At 37.3% G+C, this 21,465-nt stretch overlaps 1 protein-coding gene across 1 annotated transcript in view; it reads left to right on the forward strand.

Annotated features, from left to right (window-relative positions):
• Positions 1–21,465, forward strand: part of BBS9 (Bardet-Biedl syndrome 9) — a 456,168-nt gene that overhangs the window by 336,212 nt on the left and 98,491 nt on the right. The window lies entirely within an intron of this gene.

A 21,465-nucleotide genomic window follows, 5' to 3' on the forward strand; every position in this document is an offset into this window, starting at 1 on the left:
GGCACTTGTACCCCAATGTTCATAGCCGCACTCTCAACAATAGCCAAATTATGGAAAGAGCCTAAATGTCCATCAACTGATGAATGGATAAAGAAATTGTGGTTTATATACACAATGGAATACTATGTGGCAATGAGAAAAAATGAAATATGGCCCTTTGTAGCAACGTGGATGGAACTGGAGAGTGTAATGCTAAGTGAAATAAGCCATACAGAGAAAGACAGATACCATATGGTTTCACTCTTATGTGGATCCTGAGAAACTTAACAGGAACCCATGGGGGAGGGGAAGGAAAAAAAAAAAAGAGGTTAGAGTGGGAGAGAGCCAAAGCATAAGAGACTGTTAAAAACTGAGAACAAACTGAGGGTTGATGGGGGGTGGGAGGGAGGGGAGGGTGGGTGATGGGTATTGAGGAGGGCACCTTTTGGGATGAGCACTGGGTGTTGTATGGAAACCAATTTGTCAATAAATTTCATAAAAAAAAAATAAATAAATAAATAGTCTTGACGTGTCTGCAAAATAGTCAATATGGTTTGTTCTTCCAAATCAGTAATAGTAGCGTAGTTATTAGTGTGTTTTTGGAGCTCTTTATATATGGTGTTTTTGTTTACCCCAAACAATTTATTCTTCACTGATGATGTTGCTTTATTGTCCGTTTACTAGTAACTTATAGTCCTAAGATCAGTATTATCAAGTAAACCAATCAGGCCAGGTTCAGGGTATGGCTGTGCAATGCAAGCAGTTCTGTCTTTTTTGAAGAATGTCAAAGACAGATCAGGTTTGCGGCAGACCTATCCACAGAAACTTGGCAGGCCAGAAAGGAGTGGCAGGATATATTCAGTGTGCTGAATCAGAAAAAAATGTAGCCAATAATTCTTTATCCAGTAAGGCTGTCATTCGAAATAGAAGGAGAGATAAAAAGTTTCTCAGACAAACAAAAATTAAAGGAGCTTGTGACCACTAAACCATCCCTGCAAGAAATTTTAAGGGGGATTCTCTGAGAGGACAAAAGATGAAAAAAATATACATGTATACATATATATATATATATATATATATACACACACACACACACATATACATATATATACATATATACATATACATATATACACATATGTGTATACATATATACATACATATGTACATATACGTATATATATTTACATACATATATATATGTAAATATATATATACCAAAAGCAACAAAGATTAGAAACAACCAGAGAACACCACCAGAAACTCCAACTCTACAAGCATCATAATGGCAATAAATTTACATCTTTCAGTACTCACTCTAAATGTCAATGGACTTAATACTCCAATCAAAAGACATAGGGTAACAGAATAGATAAGAACACAGGATCCATCTATATGCTGTTTACAAGAGACCCACTTTAGACCTAAAGAAACCTTCAGATTGAAAATGAGGGCATGGAGAACCATCTATCATGCTAATGGTCAAAAAAAGAAAGCCAGAGTAGCCATACTTATATCAGACAATCTACACTTTAAGATAAAGACTGTATCAAGAGATGCAGAAGGGCATTATATCATAATCAAGCGGTCTATCCACCACGAAGACCTAACAGTTGTAAACATTTATGCGCCAAATGTGGGAGCACCCAAATATATATATCAATTCATCACAAACAAAGAAACTCATCTATAGCAATACCATAATAGTAGAAGATTTCGACACCCCACTGACAGCAATGGACAGATCATCTAATCAAAAAATCAATAAAGATACAATGGCTTTGAATGACACACTGGACCAGATGGACTTAACAGATATGTTCAGAACATTTCATCCTAAAGCAGCAGAATATACATTCTTCTCCAGTGCACATGGAACGTTCTCCAGAATAGACCATATACTGGGACACAAATCAGCCCTAAGTGAGTACAAAAAGATCAAGATCATACCGTGCATATTTTCAGACCACAATGCTATGAAACTCGAAGTTAACCACAAGAAAACATTTGGAAAGGTAACAAATACTTGGGAGTCTGAAGAACATCCTACTAAAGAATGAATGGGCTAACCAAGCCGTTAAAGAGGAAATTAAAAAGTATGGAAGTCAATGAAAATAACACTACAACCCATAACCTCTGGGATGCAGCAAAGGCAGTCATAAGAGGAAAGTATATAGGAATCCAGGCTTTCCTATAGAAGGAAGAAAGATCTCAGATACACAACCTAACCTTACGCCTTAAGGAGCTGGAAAAAGAACAGGAAATAAAACCCCAAACCAGCAGAAGACAGGAAATAACAAAGATTAGAGCAGAAATTAATGCCATGGAAACCAAAACAAACAAACAAACAAACAAACAAACAAACAAACAAACAGTAGAACAGATCAATGAAGCCAGACGCTGGTTTTTTGAAGAATTAACAAAATTGTTAAACCACTAGCCCGTCTGATAAAAAAAAAAAAAAAAAAAAAAAGGACCCAAATAAACAAAATCAAGAATGAAAGAGGAGAGATCACAACCAACACAGCAGAAATAAAAACAATAATAAGATAATATTATGAGCAATTATATGCCAATAAAATGGGCAATCTGGAAGAAATGGACAAATTCCTAGACACATATACACTACCAAAACTGAACCAGGAAGAAATAGAAAATTTGAACAGACCCATAACCAGTAAGGAAATTGAATTAGTAATCAAAAATCTGCCAAAAAACAAGAGTCCAGGGCCAGATGGCTTTCCAGGGGAATTCTACCAAACAGTTAAGGAAGGGTTAACACCTATTCTTTTGAAACTGTCCCAAAAAATAGAAGTGGAAGGAAAACTTCTAAACTCTATGAAGCAAGAATTAACTTGATTCCGAAACCAGACAAAGACCCCACTAAAAAGGAGAACTATAGACCAATTTCCCTGATGAACATGGATGAAAAAATCCTCAACAAGATATTAGCCAACTGGCTCCAACAATACATTAAAAAAATTATTCACTGTGATCAAATGGGATTTATACCTGGGATGTAGGGCTGGTTCAATATCCACAAAACAATTAACATGATTCATAACATCAATAAAAGTAAGGGCAAGAACCATATGATCCTCTCAATAAATGCAGAGAAAGTATTTGACAAAATACAGCATTCTTTCTTGATAAAAACCCTCAAGAAAGTAGGGATACAAGGAGCATACCTTGAGATCATAAAAGCCATATATGAATGATCCAACGCTAATATCATCCTTAATGGGGAAAAACTGAGAGCTCTCCCCCTAAGGTCAGGAACAAGACAGGGATGTCCACTCTTGCCACTATTATTCAACATATTATTGGAAGTCTTTGCCTCTGCAATCAGACAACACAAAGAAATAAAAGGCATCCAAATCAGCCAGGAGGAGGTCAAACTTTCACTCTTTGCAGATGACATGATACTTTACATTGAAAACCCAAAAGACTCCACCAAAAAACTGCTAGAATTGATTCATGAATTCAGCAAAGTTGCAGGATATAATCAATGCACAGAAATCAGTTGCATTCCTATACACCAGCAATGAAGCGACAGAAAGATAAATCAAGGAATCTATCCCATTTACAGTTGCACAAAAACCCATAAAATACCTAGGAATAAATCTAACCAAAGAGGTGAAAAATCTCTACTCTGAAAACTATCAAAAGTATTAAAGAAATTGAAGAAGACACAATAAAATGGAAAAAGATTCCATGCTCCTGAATAGGAAGAACAAATATTGTTAAAATGTCAATACTACCCAAAGCAGTCTACATATTCAATGCAATCCATATCAAAATAACACCAGCATTCTTCACAGAGCTTGAACAAATAATCCTAAAATTTGCATGGAACCAGAAAAGACCCCAAATAGTCAAAGCTATCTTGAAAAAGAAAACCAAAGCAGGAGGCATCACAATCCCAGACTTCAAGCTATACTACAAAGCTGTAATCATCAAGACAGTATGGTACTGGCTCAAGAATAGACACTCAGATCAATGGAACAGAATAGAGAACCCAGAAATGGACCCGCAAATGTATGGCCAACTAATCTTTGACACAGCAGCAAAGAATCTCTAGTGGAACAAAGACAGTCTCTTCAGCAAGTGGTGCTGGGAAAACTGGACAGCAACATGCAGAAGAATGAACCAGGACCACTTTCTTACACCATACACAAAAATAAACTCAAAGTGGATGAAAGACCTAAATGCAAGATAGGAAGCCATCAAAATCCTCAAGGAGAAAGCAGGCAAAATCCTCTTTGATCTTGGCTGCAGCAACTTCTTACTCAACACGTCTCCAGAGGCAAGGGAAACAAAAGCAAAAATGAAGTATTGGGTCCTCATCAAAATAAAAAGCTTATGCACAGCGAAGGAAACAATCAGCAAAACTAAAAGGCAACCAACAGAATGGGGAAAGATATTTGCAAACATCATGTCAGATAAAGGGTTTGTATCCAAAATCTATAAAGAACTTATCAAAGTCAACACCCAAAAAACAAATAACCCAGTGAAGAAATGGGCAAAAGACATGAATAGACACTTTTCCAAAGAAGACATCCATATAGCCAACCGACACATGAAAAAATGCTCAACATCACTCATCATCAGGGAAATACAAATCAAAACCACCATGAGATACCACCTCACACCTGTCAGAATGGCTAACATTAACAACTCAGGCAACAACAGATGTTGGCAAGGATGCATAGAAAGAGGATCTCTTTTGCATTGTTGGTGGGAATGCAAGCTGGTGCAGCCACTCTGGAAAGCAGTATGGAGGTTCTTCAAAAAACTAAAAACAGAACTACCCTATGACTCAGCAATTTTACTACCAGGCATTTATCCATGGGGTACAGGTGTGCTGTTTTGAAGGGACACATGCACCCCAGTGTTTATAGCAGCAGTATCAAAATAGGCAAAGTTTGGAAAGAGCCCAATGTCCATCGATGGATGAATGGATAAAGATGTGGTAAATATATACAATGGAGTATTACTCGGCAGCCAAAAAGAATGAAATCTTGCCATTTGCTACTACGTGGATGGAGCTGGAGGTATTATGCTAAGTGAAATTAGTCAGAGAAAGACAAAAATCATATGACTTCACTCATATGAGGACTTTAAGAGACAAAATAGATGAACATAAGGGAAGGGAAACATAAAGAATATAAAAAGAAGGAGGGAGACAAAACATGAGACTCATGAATATGGAGAACAGAGGGCTACTGGAGGGGTTGTGGGAGGGGGATTGGCTAAACTGGTAAGGGGCACTAAGGAATCTACTCCTGAAATCATTTTTGCACTATATGCTAACTAATTTGGATGTAAATTTTAAAAAATGAAAAATTAAATAAAAAAAGAACATCAGACCCTTGGGTTCCAAGCTTGTTGACTTTTAGCCCCATAGGACTGAAAGGAAGAAGAGTCAGAGCATTGTTTTCATGGGTAGAGAGTTACCTAAACTCTAAACTCTAGAAACAACTTAGAAATATGAGGAATAGCTATAAATGATAAAAATTCTTCTGAATTATTAGAAGTATGTAATTTCTAGTCCTAGGCAAATTCTTATTTCTTAGTGTTAGCAGTGACAGTAACAATACACTATTGCTTATTTTGTGCAAGGTTCTATACTGATTTCTAGGAGCACAAAAGAAGGATACAGTAAGTTCTTTATTTGTAAAGAACCTAATTGTTTAAATGCAGAAGAAGAACATGTACCCCAAAGGTAAATTACATTGTAGGAGAGCATAGAGTAAGTTTCAAAATGAATAGCATAGTAATAAACAAATGACAGAGGAATTCTGCTCTGGAAGGAGACACCATGGGCTGGGATGCCTTGTCAAAGTTTCACAGAGCAACCCCATAGGTCTTTGTCATGCATCTTGACCTAATGTCTGTCATTTTTCTGTGTTATTACTTGTGTAGTTGTCTTGATTATTAGTGGCTAAATTGCTAAGGGGGAGGGCTGGTGTAGGTGTTGTTCAACTCTGAATCTTTCGCAATGGGGCATAATACAGAGTAAATATATGTGAGTGAATGAGTCATGAATGTATACATGAAGGCAAAACTTGTATTTAATCTTGAGGGAAAGGCACACGTTGAAGAGGAGATTAAGAAGGATTTATAGGCTGAAGGAAGAATGCAAGTTAATGTATGTTTGTGGAGATAAGATATTTGGGAAATGATGAGTGTACCAAATTTTTTTTGATAAAAAGGCTGATATAGGAGAGTAGCATATATTAAGATTAGGTAAGATAAACACTGGCAAGATTGGGAAGACTTTGAATATTGTGATTAAATTACTTCATAGCATGGGCAAGACCTATAACTTCCACAAGTATTTCTTTTTTACAGAAGGATGGTAAGAACAGATCAGTTAGGAAATACAAGTACATAAAATGATATTTTAGAATTAAATTATATTATGTGTGATATTTAATTATGTGTGATATTTATTGTATAGTGTTGCGTAAGATAAGCAAATCACTAAAATATGATTGCATTCATGTAAACTTGTATACATATCTGTATGTGTGTAGCTAGTTTCAGAAAGAATTGTCTGCAAAGGTATTTCCTGAAATATTAATAAGTGCTGTCTCTAGCATAGTTTGAGTGATCTTTTCTCCTCTTTTTCAGGTTAGATGAGTCTGCTTCAGTGAATTAGAGGTGATTTGAGGAGGAGTGGAGGGTAGGAAATATATATAGGGAGATACTTTGAAGGTGGAACTGAAAGTACTTAGGGTTTTTCTCCATATTTAAGTGGATAAAGGAAGGTTTGTGAGTTAAATATGATGTTGAGGTTTTGAGGCAGTTAGCATCACTAATAGCAAACTTGGGAGGGATGTGCATCCTGTGAATTGGGACACTTTTCATTTGAACATTGGCTTATTAATGTCAATATCCTGAACTATTATGTAAATTTATGAAGCGGCAGCTGGAATAGTAGCTGTGAGTGAATTCAAGTAAAGCAGAAATTAGTGTATAAGCAAGAGGCTGGTGGCTAAATTGTGATTTTTCTATCTCAGAATTCAACAGTCTTGAAAAAACCAAATGTCTTCTCAATTCTCATATATTCTCATATATTCCTGAAGAAAATGGACAAGTATGGTTTGTACTCATTTTAGAGACTGAGGAAGTAAGAGTTTAGGAAATAGAGGAATTTCTGGTTATGCTGAGGTGCTTACTAAGTGGAAAGGAGAGAGTTTCCCTGTTGGTTGACTACCATGTTGCCTTGGTTGGGAAGAAAAAAGTCCGTCACTGATACTCATGTAAACCATTGTGATTGGTCTTTTGGTTGTAACTCTTTTCTTTTTCAATCCAGATTTTAAAAAAAGGAGAGGGGCTCTATTTCCAAAAGCTGTGGTGGCCTATTTTTTAACTGATAACATAGGTGAGATGCCATGAAGGGTAGCTGAAAATAGAAAACACAATTGTATAATTGAGACAAAAAGGGATATCCTGGAAATAACATTATGTTTAGTAGTAGGTTTTAGAGCTTCTAATTATACTGGTCTTTTCCCTCTCCTAATTACTAATTGTAGAATATGTTTCTTTCAATTTAAGAGTTAGTCAGCCTTAAATTTGTCTGCTGAAACTATGTTAGAAACCACACTATTTCCAGTTTAGTTGAAATTATATGGTATTAAACCTTTATCTTTCCAGGTTCTATAGACTTCAGAAATGTTGGGATTCAAAGCATTAGTGCTTCAATGGCTTTCAGAGGATAATACCCTTTTGTTGTTTGGGCCATACACACTTTACCATTTCTGTTTCTGGGCTGTTCTGGAATGGGATTTATTCATTTCCCTTAGATAAAATTGTGTTACTTATCTCCATTCTAAAGGTGGATTAGTAAGCAAGATTCTGGATAGAAATCAGGAAAAGGGACAGTTTTACATTTTAATCTCATATCTTGAGTAAGTCATGAATTCTACATGAAGAATAAACACCTTTATTTTCTTCTGGGAAATAGCTTAAACACAGACTGAAATATTTGATAATTGATAGCCTATCTTGAAATAATCTGGTTCTTGACCTTCAACAAAAAATCTTTGTACTCCATAAAGAGAAGTTGTTAGTTTCAATATCGACCTCGACCAAGATGGAAATACTGGGCACTCTTCTTGGACACTCTAATCACCAAGCTCAAATCTTTTTTTGATTTGTTATGTCCTCACATAATTGATTTTCCAGAACTTTCTACTCTATAACTTTTGCCTTAAAATTTTTTTAAATGTTTATTTATATTTGAGAGAGAGAGAGACAGTGTGCGAGCAGGGGAGGGGCAGAGAGAGAGAGAGATGGAGACAGAAAATGAAGCATTGCCTTTTTTTCCACATGGCTTTCTTCATTGCTTTATGAAAACATGATGTCATTAGCCCACAAAAACAGAGTCTTACGTCTTTGCCTTCACTGGCATACAGACCTTGCTTGGAATCACCTCTAATCTTCTTCAACAGAACTAATTTAGGATCTTCAACCTCCAAGGAATCTTTTTTAACAACTCCAGCCTTCATTTATTAAACTCATCAAGATCAATTACAGGAAATATTTTGAAGTTTACCACTGAACGTAGTATCCTGTGTGATATTTTCCTTGGTTTAATAGATGTTAGTTTGATCTCAAACTTTTACAGAGTGTTACATTTAAGCTTTTAAATACAAGAATCATCTTTTTGAGGAATGGTATCAGGCACATAGCAAATGATCAACAAGTACTTGACATTAGTATTAAGGTAATATGGAAAAAAAGGCCTTGTAAGGAGACCTAAATATTACTGATACTATTTGAACTGAACTGAGACTGTTTTGATTGTGCTCAGCCAGGATGAATCACTTAAATCAAATTTAGCAAGAAGTTGCACTTGTTCATTAGAAGAGGCAGCCCAGTAGTACTCAAGAATATTGGGGGAAAAAAAAGTAGGTTAAATCAAATTAGATTTCTCTATATGTCTCAAGCAGTCTGGATGAAAAAATATATAAAATATTCCTACATTGTCAGACATGGGCCACAGATTTGAGTTCTCTCTAGTCAGTACAAACTTGGAATCACAGCCATTTTTAAAGGATGCTTAATGTTTTAAGTGTGCCTTGGTGGCTCAGTTGGTTAAGCATCTGAATCTTGATTTTGGCTCAGGTCATGATCCCTTGGTTTTGAGTACGAGCCCCATACTGGGCTCTGCACTCAGAGTGCAGAGCCTGCTTGGGATTCTCCCTCTCTCTCTCTTTCTATCTGCCCCACCCCTGCTTTCCTGGGTGTTCGCATGTTCCGTCTCTCTCTCTCTCTCTCTCAAAATAAGTAAACTTAAAAAAAAGATTCTTAATATCTTAAAGAAACTGTGGACATTTCTTTTTCTTGTTTTAATTTTTTGTTTGCTTATTTGCTGCTGTTGTTTGGATTTTCAATATCAGATTGACTTCTCTATTACTGAGGAATTTTTCTTCTGGGTCACATTCTAATGTGGACATGGTGGGATGCAGGTAATAATCAGCCTTGATAAGAGTGGGAAGATACAGTCAAATTAGTTGGTACATTCAGATCTAAAATCAAATAGTTGATTAGGTGTGAACCTTAAGAAGGTCACTGGCTCACTTTACCCCAATTGTTCATTCTTGCCAGTTCTTTGCTGCAGTGGAGATAGCCACTGGAAAAAAGATGAATTCATTCACTGATTGAATCCAGTGCCTGATGACTCATGAGTAGCTGGGTGTAATTCTAATGATCACACAATGGTGAGCTGAAGCCTGATTTCCTAACTTTGGAAATTTATCTTTTTTGTGTTCTTTCAGGGATGGGGGAGCTCTGTAGGGGAACAACCACAATGGTTTCTGTCCTCTCCAAAATTCAGGGACATAATTTTTTAGCTCAGGACTCCCTGCCAAAGTTGAATCTGGAGCCGTTTTTTCTCTGAATCTAAATTATCTAGGCTAACTTGTTTTTAAGCTCACAATCGGGAACAAATGCATATTATTCAATTGGGCTGTACATGGGTCTCCTCATGATTGTGTGGGTCAGGACCAACCCCACTGAGAACCCATGGGGAAAGAAGTGCTGGAAATTAGGGAGCCAGCAGAGTGTCTCCTCTATGGCTGCATCCCTGCGCTTCTGAGACAAAGCTATCAAGAAATGAAATTTGTTTAAATCAGATTCTGGTTTTGTGTATTTAGGGAGTTGCTGAACATAGAAGTGATTCTGTTAAGATTTATTCTTTAAAGTGAACAGATTTCTTCAATACTGTATCATTTCATATTTCCACATATTCAGGAGATCCTTGACTAACTTTTAAACGTGTAGATTTTAAGGTGTAGGTTTGTTTCACATTTGTGAGGTTTGGGGAACAAAGCCAAGATCCTGCTCTTTTCCCTAACCCAAATCAGAAGGTGTCTTGTTGTTGTCATTGTTGTTTTTATAGATGCTGAAAAAATCTCACTAACTTCTGTTGTTTTTTTTTTTTACCCCAAATCAAGAAATCTTTTAAGTATTCTTTTTTTGTTTTATATATAATTTTTTGTCAAACTGGTTTCCATACAATACCCAGTGCTCATCCCAACAACTAACTTCTGTTTCTGCAACAGAGCAGTTGCCTGTTCAGAGGTGACCCTGGTAGCCAGTTAGGTGGAAAGCTGAATTCTCCAGGGAAGCTTTTTTTTTTCCTTCTGAATCTCCTTATCTGCTCGACACCAGAGCTGATACTCACTGGTGCTCTTACCAGCCAAGAAAACATGCTTCATTGTCCTAACCAGTGAACAAGTTGAGTATGTCTTCATCATGTGCATGTCTCAAGTCATTGACATGTTTGATTTTAGAAATTGAAAGCCAATACCAGTGTTACAGAAGGCAAAAATTATTTCTATAAAATGGTTTTATATTGAAAATCCTTTTATCTTATTAAATGTCTCTCTACCTCTGTATAATCTGGAGAATCTTTAGTCTTTAAGGACATATGCCAAAGATTCATTGTAATCCATTGGTATCCTCATGTCTTAAACAGTAATTTGTTCTAGATGCTATTTTTTCCTAGATAAGGTGCTGATTTTATATTCTTTCCTTATAAAGTAGTTGAATAATAGGTCTCAGTTTGGAGTATATTAGTTAAGAATATTTGGAGAAATTTAAAACTGGTTTGAAACTCAGCAAAACTGGGAATCAAATTATTAAGTTGAAGGCCTGTGTTCTTTGTAGCACACTAACCAATCTTTATGCAGATTTTTGCTGCTGGAAGAAGTGGTCTGGGCCATTACTTTTCCCCTTTCATCCCATGATCACACTTTGGTTTCCCTTTTCCTAGTAACTCTGGCCAGAATGGCCAGTTGATGTGACTGGGTCTTTGTCCTTTATAAATTGTGGTTTTCTCAACCATTAGGGAACAAACACCTTATGTCCAACCTGAGAAGGGTTAGATAGAGGCTCAGGGCTCTCCTCTCACTTGCCCCTGTCCCTTTTAATATCACATCTCAACTTGATGTCCCAGTATCACAGCCTGGTGATTACAGGGAAAATAATTGTCAGTGTCAGAGATGTGGTAGGTAGACTATAAACTATACATGAAATCACCTATATAGATCATAAAACTGTGACTAAGTTTCCAAGAAAATAGAAAATCAAAATAAAGCTGATTATGATCTCATTTTATGGAGAGACTTACTGCTACCAGCCTCAAAATCTCCTCCTTCCTCCAGCCAACTATACCTATGCCCTCCCTATCCGTTTCTTTCTTTCTTTTTTTAATGTTTATTTTTGAGGGAGAGTGAGACAGAGTGCAAGTGGGGGAAGCACAGAGAGAGAGGGAGACACAGAATCCGAAGCAGGCTCCAGGCTCTGAGCTGTCAGCACAGAACCCGACTTGGGGCTTGAACCCAGGAACTGTGAGATCATGACCTGAGCTAAGTCCGCCACTTAATCGGTGAGCCACCCAGGGTCACATATCAGTTTCTTTTCATGCAACATTTATGTTTCCCCTTTCTTCTGCCAGAATGGATTTCTGACTCCTGGAACTCTTGTGGTGAGCAGTCTTCTAATAATGTGTATAATCTTTCATAATATTATTTTTTAATCATCAAACCATATTTTTTTCTAAGGATTGCTAAACCCTGCTTTTCTAAGGTGCTCTTAGGAGAATTAAAATGATGGCTGCAGGGTAAAACTCTGGAGAGCTGAAACAAAGAACTGCTTCCTGAGGGTTCACAAGCTAAACTGTAATCTTTCCCATCACTCATGTGTGCCTCAGGTGCCAACATGGCATTCTATCCCCAGATTTAAAATCTCTTCTCTGGATGGTTGGTGTGATACCTGTTATTTTATCCAAATTCAGCTCGTTATCACATTTTTGGATATTAATACCAAGAATTTAAACAAAAAGTCGCTGTGTGAATCAGTTACTGCTGTGATGGTAATCTTTTTGAAAAGTTCTTCTCTGAAAATGGATTCAGATTTCTGGTAAATGGACTCTATTGGAGGATTCTGATTTAAACTGTGGCACCTATTTGATTTAAGTAAATTAGAAAGTGAGTTATTTTTAAAACTGGTTTGAAACTCATACCTCTCTCGTTAGATACGATCTTCCCATACAGTCTATTTCAGCTACTTAGAAGGAAGAAATGATAGGTGTTGGGTTCAGAGGGACCTCTCATCCTATCAAATCCAAACTTGGACATTTCAGGAAAAGATCTCATTTTAATATATACCACATTTACTTGTGCTTGTAGACTTTTTTTTGTTTGTTTCAAAGCAAAAATTTATTTTTTCTTTTGTTTTTCTGCCCGTTTTGTTTTTGTTTTTGTTTGTATTTTTTCACAGAGAAACTTTAAATTAGGATAGTAATGCCAGGGCTGAAACGATTGTGGATTCTTTTCCTTTTTATATAATTCTAGTCTGTATTAGAAATGTACATAGATATTTACTACCTTTTGGCTAGTTTTGTAGTTCAAGATCACTTTGAAAACAGTCATTAAAAATTACTTTGGTAAGTGTAAAAAAGTCACTATCTTACAAATGTTTGTTAGGGTAAATCAACCTTAGCCTCTATTGAAAAGAAATGTACTTTATTACCTTCCCAAAATGGACTTTTTTCATTGAAATAATAAGAAATCAGAATTAATTTTTTAAAAACTAGTGAAAAATTTGCAGAAGTGAATTTTCTTTTTTTTTTTTTTTTCCAACGTTTATTTATTTTTGGGACAGAGAGAGACAGAGCATGAACGGGGGAGGGGCAGAGAGAGAGGGAGACACAGAATCGGAAACAGGCTCCAGGCTCCGAGCCATCAGCCCAGAGCCTGACGCGGGGCTCGAACTCACGGACCGCGAGATCGTGACCTGGCTGAAGTCGGACGCTTAACCGACTGCGCCACCCAGGCGCCCCAACAGAAGTGAATTTTCTATCTCCATTCTGCAGCAACAGGAGGACCATGGGCTTTGCAACCGGACAGGTTTGGGTTTGAATCTGGCTGCATGCTTGTGGACAGTTAGTCTTTTAAACCTTTCAGACAGGCTTCAGTTTCATGAAAGCTGGAGTGAAAAAGTTTGTTATGGAGATCATAAGAAAGAACTCATGCTTGGCCTATACCAGGTTCCACTGAGAATGTAGAGGAGGATCTGGGGGGGCCTTTATGAAAATGGCCCAACTGTCCGTCAGCTGATAAATGAATAAAGATGTACACACACACACACACACACACACACACACACACCAGAATATTATTCACCAATAAAAGGAATGAAATCTTGCATTTACAATGACATGGATGGATGGGGCTAGAAAGTGTTATGCTAAGCTGAAATAAGTCAGAGAAAGACAAATATCATATGATGTCACTCATATATGGAATTTGAGAAGCAAAATAAATGAGCAAAGGGACAAAAAGGGGAGGGAGAGAAAGAGAGAGAGAGAGAGAGAGAGAGAGAGAGAGAGAGAGTGAAACCATGACTCAACCATAAAGAACCAACTGATGGTTACCAGAGGGAGGTAGGTGGGGGGTTAGGTTAGATAGGTGATTGGGATTAAGGAGTACAGGTCTATGAGCACCAGGTATTGTATGGAAGGGTTGAATCTCTATATTGTACACCTGAAACCAGTATTATACAGTATGTTAACTAACTGGAATTTAAAGAAAAACTTTAAAAAGAAAAAAAAGAAGAAGAGAGAGTGCCCTACAGGGCAGCTAGGAAATGCCATTGGAACAGTTATTCTCTGGGAACTGGATTCCCAGAACCTCAAGATTCTCTGGGAACCTTGGCATTGGGAGGTATAATTCGAAACAAAACACCAAACAAAAACATATTTAATAGATTGTAAGATGTTAATTTTAAGGTACATTATTGATTTTATTACCTTTGAAGATAAAAAGTAAAATTAGCACATTAAATGAACACCGAGATAAGACACATTATGATTTGAAAATCATTAGAATGTGTACATATGAGGGCACCTAACAAGCAAAGTGCATTATGGAATTAAGGAAACATGCTATTTGCTGGGCATCACAACTGCTATGCTAGGTATTAGCTGTACTTCAGATAGTAGTGTTAAGCCAGTATGGTACTTTTCCAAGACATAACAGATGACATTTATTTCTGTTCACTTGGAGAGATATTTGTTGATCCCTGCTATGTGTTAGACCTTGTACTATGTACCGGGAACACAGTAGTAACACAAAACACACGGGTGCCTGGGTGGCTCCATCAGTCACGTGTGTGACTCTTGATCTCAGCTCAGGTCTTGATCTCAGGGTCTTGAGTTCAAGCCCAGCACTGGGCTCCATGCTGGGTGTGGAGCCTACTTAAAAAAAAAAAAACCAGACAAAACACAATTTCTGCCTTCACATAGCTTAAAATTATCAAACAAGTAATTCTGAATGTGATGGATGTAATGGAAGGGGACATACAGGTGCTTTGAGAGTGTAGGGTATGGAAATTATGCTATACATGTTGGTAAATAATGTATATAACTTGTGTGACAAAACAGTCCCATGAAGAGATGCTGAAATTAATGGGACTGTGTAAACTAGAGATGAAAAGGCAAAGAGAAGGGTTGCTATTCAATGTAATAGTTTTTTGTTTTATTTTAATAAAAAAATTTGGCTGGGCATTTAGCTAGGTTACAAAAACTAAATTAGTAATAGTGTTAAGCTCTCTTGAGTGCTTTATTGTGTGCTAGGTGTCATGACAAACACATATGCTGCATCTCATTTGAGCTCCACAGCAAATACCTCTCTTTTATGGAGGAGAAAACTAAAGTTTAAAGAGATTAAGGGACTCTCATAGCATCAGACTCCAGTGAGTGGTGGGACAGGACCAGAGCCCAGATTCAGATTTAATCATTTGTGATGTAGATGATTTCTGCTCTTCCATACTTATTGTGGTTGTTTCATGTTGGTGGAGTTTGTGATTATTGCAAGGGTTGTAAACCCAAATGATTACAGGGCCAGTCAGGTAACATAGATAGATGGAAGACAATAGGAGTGATGTTCAGGATTGTATGTGCTTTTCTGAACCAAAGACATTCAACTAGTCAAATGTGGATTTATTTAAAAGAAGGACAAATGGGGTGCACCTGGGTGGCTCAGTCCATTTAAGCATCTGACTCTTGGTTTCGGCTCAGGTCATGATTCACGGGTTTGTGAGTTTGAGCCCCACATCAGGCTCTGCACTGACAGCCTGGGGCCTGCTTGAGATTCTCTCCCTCTCACTCTCTCTCCACCACTCCTCTGCTTGCATTCTCCCTCTCTCAAAATAACATAAAAAAAAAAAAAAAAACAAAGATAAGGACAAAAGAGTCTGTGGGCCTTCATCCTCAAGAAGTCAGGTTGGTGGTGAAGGCTTGTTTATAGATTTTTCTTATATTAACTCAACCCAACAGTCTTGTATAACACTTATCATCTAGCGTGTGTGTGTGTGTGTGTGTGTGTGTGTGTGTGTGTGTGTATCTAAAGATACAGTATGACAGGTTGGGAAATCCTTGGGCCTTGGAAGTTTTAGATAGACCTGGTTTGAATTTGGGCACTGCTGTGTGATTTTGAACAAGTTGCTTAACTTCTCTGAACCTTGTTTTCTTCATAAGTCAAAAATATTAATTATCTAAATTGTTGTTGAAAGTTTTAGGAATAATAAACATTGATTTCTCAGGACTGTGCCTGGCACATAGTGGGCACACAGTAAGCAGCAGTTGTTGTTTTTATTAATATATTTGTTTTCCTTGTTGTTGGTTCTTTGCAGGCAGCTCTTAAATCACATTTATCCCCATCACTTAGCATTGACTTGACATTGCACACTACTTTTGCCAATTTGGTCATGGGCAATCTTAAATTCTTTTCATAAGTAATGATACACATCAAAAAGCTTGAAGGGGATAAGAATGAACTGTTTTCCTGTAACCATTCTCCTTGGCTATAATGGAAGTAAGTCTTCGGTCAAATTTTGCCATACACAAAGACATTTATTAAATAAATGTTTATGGGGCACATGGGTGGCTCAGTCGGTTAAGTATCCGACTCTTGATTTCAGCTCAGGTCACGATATCACAGTTTGTGAGCTCAAGCCCCACATCAGGCTCTGTGCTGAGATGCTCTGTGCTGAGAGCACTGAGTGCTTGAGATTGTCTTTCCCTGTCTCCCTCTGCCCCTACCCCACTCATGCTCTTTCTCTCTCAAAATAAAGAAACTTAAAAATTTTTTATATAAACATATATAAGTATGGAACAATTCATACAGCCTACTGTAGGCTGGGTGAAGGCTCAAACTCCATCTTTTAGGCACTAGAATACAACCTTTCTAGAAAGGTAAGACAATAATTCAAGACAGAATACACTTACCCTCATAATGGGCATCAGATAGCTAGAAATCTGCCCCAATGGCAAGACACAGGATCATTTAGACTCAAGCCTTGGACTATATCCCCTCAGTGCCTTCCTGGCTTCTTATACACTTTTCAAAGGAGAGTATGATTACAAAAATATTCAGCCAGTTCATGTATTTGATACTGTTAATAGCAAACAATTTCAATACTGTTTGATACAGTGAATCTCTTTCTAACACCCATAATGCTGATTTTCAAACCTTTGATCTCCCCAATCAAAACCTATTTCTGAAATTCATTATAGTAATTACAAAGTCTTTGGTATTGCTGGAGACACCAATAGCCCAAGTGCTAGTGTAGCCCCTTCTGACATGTGAGCTTTGCTTGCAATTATAGATGGATAGCTGTTTTGAGCCCGAACTCAGACTCTAGAGCAGTGTTTCTCCATTAGGGTGATTTTTCCCCTAAGGAGATATTTGGCAGTGTCTCAAGGCATTTTTGGTTGCCATAGCTGAGGGGAGGGTGTGTTTATACATCCACAGATAGTTTATACAGTTCAGAGTGCTGCTAGACTTTCAACAATGCAGGGAAAGTTCCCACAACAAAGATTTGGATCCAAATGTCATTAATGAGGATGTTGAGATACTGGTATGGAGTGTAGCTTAAACTGACTTATCTGCTTATTACATCATATGATCTTGTCTATGATGATTTATTTTAAAGCTAAATTACAGGCTTTATAACATTCATGACATAACTTAATGGTAAAGACTTGAATTCACTAATTCATTGTAATGTAATACTTGTGGAAAGTATTAATTTAGAAACTAGTTACTATCTATGGTAGACCTAAATAAATAACATAGCCTATAGAAACTTTTTAAAAATGGTAGGCCTTAGTGTTATTCACTGGATTGTAGGAATGGATTTCCATTGCCCAGGTAGTGCTCCTATAAATTACTATCTTAATAGACACTCTTGTGCTGCCGAGTTATCAGGGTTTTTAATTTACTTCACTATAATAAACGTACATTAAATGTCTTTGGCCTAGAGGAGTTTATAGCACAGAAGAAATCAGGCACCACATATCTTCAGCAAGGCCACTTCCAATTGTAATGTCCCAACAACCTATGGTCTGTTTCATTCCATGTGAAACCAGGAAGCTCCACTCATTGCCTTTTGTACTATTTCCATGTGGTCTGAGCTATGGCTTATATGGTTGCATGCAGCCTTATAAATGTCTTGCCTAAGTACTGCCAGATAGTAGTGGTATAACTATGTATTTTATCTAAGAAAGCAAAAATAAATATAAACCACAGGTGTTCGAGGGAAATGGCCTTTAAAAATGTTTTAAAAGAAGATTCATAGAAAGAGAAAACGATTTCACTTTATTGGGAAAATGCCACATTCACCTCTTAAACTCTGGAATGAAGGAAATGGTCAACAGCATCGTCAACACTGTTGGGGTCTCCAGTTTCTATTTTTGCCTTTTTGGTGGATTATCAACATGCCTTAATTGATCACATGTAATAATGTGTCTTCCTGTTAACGGCCTTACTAAAGGAATGCTCTTAGGATAACCAACCAACTACCCAGCTATCCATCATTTGCCTCCATTGCAGATGGCACTCAAGGCTGTGTGGGTGGCTACATAATTACTGACATGTCTGCCTGTAGGAATGTGGTCTGAAATATTCTAAACTTAGGAACTATTCACATCGGACCTCTTGGATGTTGTTTTTGGACAGTGATAACTGTGGCATTCTCCAGGGTTTGTAAAACGAGCTCTAACTTTGCCAACCATAGATTCCAGCTTTAACAGCGATCTGTTCAATGAGTAACCATGGTCCAGGGAACGTTCATTCTTTTTTTTTAACAACTTGATTTCATTAATTATTATTTTTTAAATTGGGGTTTTACTTGGCTTTAAGTAGTTCATTTTATGGAAAGGGGTAAAAATTTGGTCAGCAGGGGAGTGGAGGGTAGGGGGAAGGTAAAAATAGTAATCAGGTTTGAGATCAGTTGTATTTTTAACATTATATTAGCCAAGCATTGGAGTTAGTTTCCTTTTAGGTGATTAAGTTACATGTCTATTTTGTGAATAAACTTTGCAGAAATAGCAAAATTTGTCTCTATGTCACTTGCAAATGATTTATTGTCTTTCTCATTTAATATTTTTATGTATCAGTGGTATATGTTTTAAAAGTCCCAGCCAAAGTCTATATTCCAGCACTGCCTACCTTTCATATTCTTCTGGGCAGAACATTAAAAAAGAAGAAAAAAAGGGTCCTATAGTACATAGTATAAGGAAATTTCTCAGGAATAATTTGTTTTTGTAAAAGAAGTTTTAAATGAATTCTCAAGGCATTTGGCAAGTGTGGATTGGTGTCAAGGAAAATTATAATCCTAGACCAGTAAAACCATCATGACTTCTAAGAGTCACAGCGATCATACCTTAGTGTTCCAAAGCATCAGGTGATTTGGCCAATTATCAGGTCTCTTTTTATGAAGACAAATCATGTGTGACTGAAATATTTTACTAAAGGGTACATTTTCCCTGTTATTTTAATAGCTACCCAAATGATAGCATGGTTAAAAATGTATTCTAATCCTGGGTTTGGTTTAGGAATTTCAGCTAAATGCTCGTTATAGGGGAATCTTAAGATTTTACTCTGTGAGAGGTGCAATAGAATGTAATCTAGTCCCCTATTCTATTTGTACAAAATAACATAGTAGCAAAAGTAGTTTAGAATTGGAATCTTCCTATGCCTTCCAGTTAAAATCCCAGGGTTCTCTTTTATCTAGCTAAAGGTTCAGCACATAGATAATGAAACACTTCTTATGTGCTTATCTGGCGTTTAAATCATCCCACCATTTCTCTTTTCATTTTGAACCTTATTTCATTGTTTCTGTTACAAGAACAATTCTTTGGGATACAAATTGGATCTTTTCAGCCAAAGTAAAAGTTTAGACATGGTAAACTTTTTCTTCTTCCTTATTGCAGGGGCTTTCCCAGTCTGTAGCAAACACCATCGCCAATAATATCGTTGAGTGGGAAGCATGCCCTTTTTCTTGCCTGCTTCCAAATCTCCCCTAGACTGAAAGTGTATCTTTCTTTCTTTCTTTTTTTTTTTTTTGGATTTAGTTTTTTAAATTTACATCCAAATTAGTTAGCATATAGTGCAACAATGATTTCAGGAGTAGATTCCTTAGTGCCCCTTACCCATTTAGCCCATCCCCGCTCCCACAACCCCTCCAGTAACCCTCAGTTTGTTCTCCATATTTATGAGTGTCTTCTGTTTTGTCCCTCTCCCTGTTTTTATATTATTTTTGTTTCCCTTCCCTTATGTTCATCTGTTTTGTCTCAAAGTCCTCATATGAGTGAAGTCATATGATATTTGTCTTTCTCTAATTTTGCTTAGCATAATACCCTCTAGTTCCATCCACATAGTTGCGAATGGCAAGATTTCATTCTTTTTGACTGCCGAGTAACACTCCGTTGTATATATTTACCACATCTTTATCCATTCATCCATCGATGGACATTTGGGCTCTTTTCATACTTTGGCTATTGTTGATAGTGCTGCTATAAACATGGGGGTGCACGTGTCCCTTCGAAACAGCACACCTGTATCGCTTGGATAAATGCTTGGTAGTGCATTTGCTGGGTCGTAGGGTAGTTCTATTTTTAGTTTTTTGAAGAACCTCCATACTGCTTTCCAGAGTGGCTGCACCAGCTTGCATTCCCACCAACAATGCAAAAGTATCCTTGCCAACATCTGTATCCTTGCCAACATCTGTTGTTGCCTGAGTTGTTAATGTTAGCCATTCTGACAGGTGTGAGGTGGTATCTCATGGTGGTTTTGATTTATATTTCCCTGATGATGAGTGATGTTGAGCATTTTTTCATGTGTCGGTTGGCCATTTGGATGTCTTCTTTGGAAAAGTGTCTATTCATGTCTTTTGCCCATTTCTTCACTGGGTTATTTGTTTTTTGGGTGTTGAGTTGGATAAGTTCTTTATAGATTTTGTATACTAACCTTTTCTCTGACATGTCGTTTTGCAAATATCTTCTCCCATTCTGTCAGTAGCCGTAAAAAATTTTTTTTGAATATTTGTTTATTTTTGAGAGACAGAGACAGAGCATGAGCAAGGGAGGGGCAGAGAGAGAGTGAGACACAGAATCTGAAGCAGGCTCCAGGCTCCAAGTTATCAGCACAGAACCTGATGTGGGGCTCGAACTCACAAAATGCGAGATCATGACCTGAGCCGAAGTCGGATGTTTAACCGACTGAGCCACCCAGGTGCCCCCGTTGGTTGCCTTTTAATTTTGCTGATTCCTTCACTGTGCAGAAGCTTTTTATTTTCATGAGGTCCCAGTAGTTCATTTTTGCTTTTGTTTCCCTTGCCTCCGGAGACGTGTTGAGTAAGAAGTTGCTGCGGCCAAGATCAAAGAGGTTTTTGCCTGCTTTCTCCTTGAGGTTTTTGATGGCTTCCTGCCTTACATTTAGGTCTTTCATCCATTTTGAGTTTATTTTTGTGTACGGTGTAAGAAAGTGGTCCAGGTTCATTCTTCTGCATGTCACTGTCCAGTTTTCCCAGCACCACTTGCTGAAGAGACTGTCTTTGTTCCATTGGATATTCTTTGCTGCTTTGTCAAAGATTAGTTGGCCATACATTTGTGGGTCCATTTCTGGG

Source organism: Lynx canadensis, chromosome A2, assembly GCF_007474595.2.
Source record: "Lynx canadensis isolate LIC74 chromosome A2, mLynCan4.pri.v2, whole genome shotgun sequence".
Classification (NCBI taxonomy): domain Eukaryota; kingdom Metazoa; phylum Chordata; class Mammalia; order Carnivora; family Felidae; genus Lynx; species Lynx canadensis.